Genomic DNA, 5163 nt, shown 5'->3' on the forward strand with positions numbered 1-5163 from the left:
TCGTACACGTCGTTTCTCAAAGTTGAAATGGATAAAAGTCTAAAGTTATGGGAGGGAATGTGAAATAAGACGAATACAGATGTTTGAAAGAGAAGATAACGGCAAGTAATAGGAGACCTGAAACGCTACAGAGAATGGTCAGGTGAAAGAGAATTAAAAATAAATAAATAAATGACAAGGAACAACTAAAGGCAAATCTCAGTGAGTTTTAATTTCCTACATGAAGCCGTTTTGTAATGGAGAATCTTTCCACAGAGTAAGATCTGAGGGGCTCCTTCTCTGATCTAAGGCTGCCTGGCTGCCAGAGAAGGATGGGCAGCCCCCCCACGGCGTTGAGAACACGGGGCGTATCCATGCCGGGAGGCCTGAGGAAACCAGGTGCGGGTTCCACCAGTTGGAGGAGACAGGTCTGGGGCACTTGGGGAGACACTGGACTGCACAGGTCTCAGTGTCCCGCGGCTTGTCACCGGGGGACAAGTGGGCTGGGGGGCTGCGTCCTTCCCAGTGAAATCTGCTACAGCGTGAGTGCCTCGGGCTCTCCCGCAGACTCCACCCCATCTGCCCGGGCCTCCAGTTTCTTGAGTCGCAGCTTCCCGGCTTGGTTGGTTCCCAGGAGCTCTGGACTCCCGCGGAATCCGTTTTGCAGGTGGACCCGGTGCCGCAGCCAACAGGACTGGAGAGCCTTTTCCAGTCGAAGTCGCAGTTGTCAACAGAGCACTCTCCTGGACAGGGTAGCAAGGAAGAGGCCAAGGCCCACCGCTTCTAAGCCAGCACAGGAGAGGTCGCTACTATAGTGCCACCTCCGCGGAATCCCAAGCCTGCTCCACCGGGTCCACTGCTCCACCGCGTGAGCCTCATACCAGCAGGACAGAAGCCTCTGCGCTGATGGAGAGATGAGGCAGAACCTCCGCACCACCCCGAGTATTTGCAGTCTTCCAGGCGGAGGGCGGAGACAAGCCAGAGAGGCTAAAACGCAGGGAGAGCAAACTCCAGGAACTCAGGAGGTGAAAACAATACGATAGGAATTCGGATCCTACATAAAACCGAAACAATTAAACGCTACGGGAAAACGTAGCCGAATAACAAACCGAAATAAACGGAGCTGGAGGGGAACTGAACCTGAGAAATCCAGAGCCGGCTCTGCAGGCGGCATCACTGTCGTGGTTGCACAAATCGCCTCCTGCCTGTTCATGCGGTATTGCGCCGGCGTTTGCACCCGGCCGCGGTGCGGGCTCGGGCTCTTAGTACGCAAGAGTGCCCTGTGGCTGGCACTAGTTTCCTATCGAGCCGTGGCATTTCTCCCAGCTGGGACTGCGGATCGAGCTGCCTCACCCTCTCCCCAAGCTCTTGCTTCTCTGTGACACCCGCCTAAAGGAGTAAATGCAGCCCAAAGCGGCGTTCTTTGGACAACAGCAACGCCCTTCGAAGAGCCCATTGTCTCCCGCGCTGCGGTGTCCTAGTTCCCCGGCCGCTAGGCACAGCGCCTTAGGCACTGTTTCTCCGGGCGGCAAAGCTCATTGCCAGGAGACTAGGGGCCAGGCTGCGCTCGCCGCCCCTTGTAGGTTCAGTTCCCCTTCAGCTCCGTTTGTTTCGGTTTGTTATTAAGCTACGTTTTCCTGTCGCATTTAATTGTTTCGGTTTTATGTAGGAGCCTCTACCCGTCAGAGAGCACTGTAAACCCCATAGCCAGGGCCCCAGGGTATCCCTTCCTCTGGCCACACCCCACCGTGTCCAGTTACCACTCAGTCAATCCCGTCAGGGATTCATTCACCCATTAAATCAAGGCTAATTAAGCCCAACCATTTCTCCTCGAAACTTTGCATTGTCTTCCACGTGAGCTTTTGGGGCACATCACATCAAAACCGTAATGAGGGCTCCTAGAGGACCAAGTCAGGAGGCAGAAAGATTTCCAGACTGCACATGGCCATTGTGGACTATCTACTTTCTAGTCAAGTAAGCCAATCTAATCAACCCCCTTTTTATAATCATACTTCCTGTTGATTCTGTTCCTCTAGAGAACCCCTGATTAATACACTATTCTTGTCACTGTTCCTGCTTCATTCCATAAATTCTGGTACAGTGTGTTGTCATTGTTATTTATATCAAGGTATTTTCTACTCTCCTTTGTGCTTTTCTTTTTGATCAGAAAATTGTTTGCATTGTTTTTTGCTTTCTACAAATTTGTGAATTTTCACTACCTTCTTCCTATTGGGTGTTTCAAAGACACTGACAGCTATCTTTAAAATATTTTTTAAAAAATCTCCACTATGGGCCATGAATACCATTCATAAGAAACTTGACCTAATGTACTCCAAAGAGCCCCGAATCTTTCTATTATATTGGAGAGTCATTTTTCAAGATATGAATTGGATGGAGTCAGGTATGAGGTCATAGATCCATGAGATTTTAGCACGGAGATCTGAAACTCAAAACTCATTTTCCATTTTTAAATTGCTTTTTGGAAGTATTCTTAGTCACAAGTATTCTACCACTCAGGCAGAGTTCAGGCAGGAAAAGGGTTACAACCAAATCATGTTGTGAGAATCTGGGTATTGTGCTGACTACCCTGCTAAAGCCAGAAGAAAAACATGACTTATATGCAGCAAAATGGCCTCCCAATTACAGAGACTAACAGATGATAGGTTTTTGTTGTTGTTGGTATCATTAATTGAGTTTTGTGATGGGATTTTCTTTTAGGATTAATTTGAGCACCACCCAGTTTCCCAGTCTGTTGTTTGGAACTCCCAAGAGGCCAGTGGAGTATAAAAATGCAAAAGGTGCTCCCTGTTAAGTCCCACATACTTGTGGTACCTTGTGTGAGTCCCACAGTGCCATGGAGCAGCACTTTCCCTGCTATGTGCCACTGGCCTGGAATTCTGCATACCAGACACCTGGGCCCTGGCCACTGCCCTTCTATATTCACCAAGAGGTTAGCTCTTATGACAGCCAAGACTTTGATTGCAACCTGCTTTCCACACTGCTAGGGTGTCTTCTCTGGGAACAGTCTGAACAAAGTGACTTTCCCAGTACACAGGGTACCTTGTTCCAGAACACAGAGCTTCTTGTCCTGGACAGGCCATCAACTGCCTGCTGGAGTTCCCTTTTCTTGTTTCAGGTGCACCTGTGATGAAAGTCTGGAGCCCAAAAAACCTCTGGTGGTGGGGATCCTTGTAAAAGTCCTCATCCTCCTGCCCCTGAAAGCCACCATGGGACCAGCTAAGGCTGGGAGTGGATCCAGGCCTTTCTGCACAAGACTTCCTGAGGCTGCTTGAGTCTGCAACCTTTGGGGCCCAGCAGTGCTGAGATTTCCCTTGTTTGGAGGAGCATTTTAGAACAGATCCTGTAACAGTAATGCTTGTGGGTCTACTTCTACACCATGGAAGCTTCAGAGCTATTATGCATGTTTCTTCTGTTTTTCTCAATAAAAATTGTGCTAAAATGTGAAATTCTTGGGTGTACTGTACTCCTGCTGGAGATTGGGCAAAGAGGAAGCTCAGAACACTGGGTGGTGAGAGACCATGTTCAGATCTAAGAGGGCCCATCTTTATTGCTGTTGCATTGCTTATTGGCATGGTGGGTTGGTGGCATCTTCTGGCTACAGGTTGGGTAGACAGGACACTTGTGTATTGGGTGTTCTACAAGCACTATATCTCCAAGCAGATACAGAGCAGCCTTGAAAACCCACTTGAGAAATTATATTGTGTGAAACTCTGTCATTTGTTTCCCCCAAGGCTATTTCAGGTATGCCCTGACACCTTGCAGGCGACTAACTGCCACCTCTGCCTGTCTTCCTTTCAAACCCACCTACAACTTTCTGCTTCTTGGGACTCAAGAGTCTGCCCAGGCAGTTAGGATTCAAAAGAGTCAAGAAGCTAGAGTAGAAGATCAAGTCCAGCCAGGGGAGGGCAGGCAAGCCTCCCAGTCTGAACCTCAGCTGCCACTACACACTTGACTGCACTCACTTCCAAGCCTCTCAACAGACCACAGTAGCTAGACCTCCAAACTCTGGGCCTAGGTACTCACCCATTGGCATAGATCTTCCAGAAAGCTTCACCCAGAGTATTTTGCTGCAGAAGCCTTCCAAGAAACTCTGCTAAAGCTGGCCTTCTTAGAACCTTGTTTTCCTAGGGTTTTTAAGTTTCAACTTGAAATCATACTCTGGTTTTGACAACCTTATCGGATACATCCTCAATACTTTTAGATAACAAGATACATTTCTAGTAGTTTTTGTTCTTGTTTTGACACAGGATCTAGTGCAGTTGCTGAGGCTTGTCTTGAATTTGTAATCCTTTTGCCTCAGCCTCCTAGATCACTGAGATTACAATCCTGTACTACCCTGACTCATATTACAAGATTTATCTTTACAATTCATTTAGTATTCAGGGAGGTAAAGTACTGTTTCTCAGTGATATTTTTACAAAATACCAAAATGGAGCTAAATTTTTTTTTCTCCAGTGAAATAACTAAAAACAACAACAACAACAACAACAACAAAAAAAACAATTATGTAAAGTAATTCTAATGAATATTTGGCAAACAGTTCTGCTCTGCTAAATGTGCTAAGTTCTTTAGTATATATGCTGTTGATTGAATCTTAGACTTTACCATTGAGCTTCTTCTTACCCTTTTTATTTTCTGTTTTGAGACAAGATCTGGCCATGTTGCCTAGGATGGCTCAAACATGTGTTTTTCTTCCCTCAGAGTCTTCATTTGCTGGGATTGCCTGAATAGGTCACTGCACACAGCCAATTTTCCCCATATGTGCAGAGATTCCCTGGTTTTAGAGAGGAGACTCAGTGGTGCTGGATCATAGTCTTAAGACCATAAGCTAATTCATCTTGAAGCTGGATGGAAAAGTTAAGTTTTAAAGCATTCATGGCTAAGTAGGGAAATGAGTAAGGGGAGCAGAAAAGGAGAGTCCTCTGGCTATTTAGAATTGTAATTTTTCTTTTTTTTTTTTATTGGAGATGGACACAATTCCTTTATTTTATTTATTTATTTTTATGTAGTGGTGAGGATCAAACCCAGTGCCTCACACATGCTAGTTAATGAGTGCTTTACCACTGAGCCCCAGTTCCAGCCCTTAGAATTGTAAATTTTCTAATGCATGCCTAGATTTTCTGCATCAAAGTGTATCTAAATTTCTTATCATTGTCTTATCAT

General features: G+C 46.2%; 1 long non-coding RNA gene across 1 annotated transcript; it reads left to right on the forward strand.

Moving 5' to 3' along the window:
* The first annotated feature begins 1711 nt into the window (after positions 1-1711).
* Positions 1712-3446, forward strand: LOC124080920 (uncharacterized). The gene is made up of 2 exons (XR_006847906.1): positions 1712-1953; positions 3116-3446. It is a non-coding gene; the product is annotated as an uncharacterized LOC124080920 (long non-coding RNA).
* The last annotated feature ends 1717 nt before the right edge of the window (positions 3447-5163 follow it).

The sequence above is a fragment of the Marmota monax genome, unplaced genomic scaffold, assembly GCF_021218885.2.
Source record: "Marmota monax isolate L192 unplaced genomic scaffold, Marmota_monax_Labrador192_F-V1.1 WCK01_AAM20220418_F8-fsc00853, whole genome shotgun sequence".
Classification (NCBI taxonomy): Eukaryota; Metazoa; Chordata; class Mammalia; order Rodentia; family Sciuridae; genus Marmota; species Marmota monax.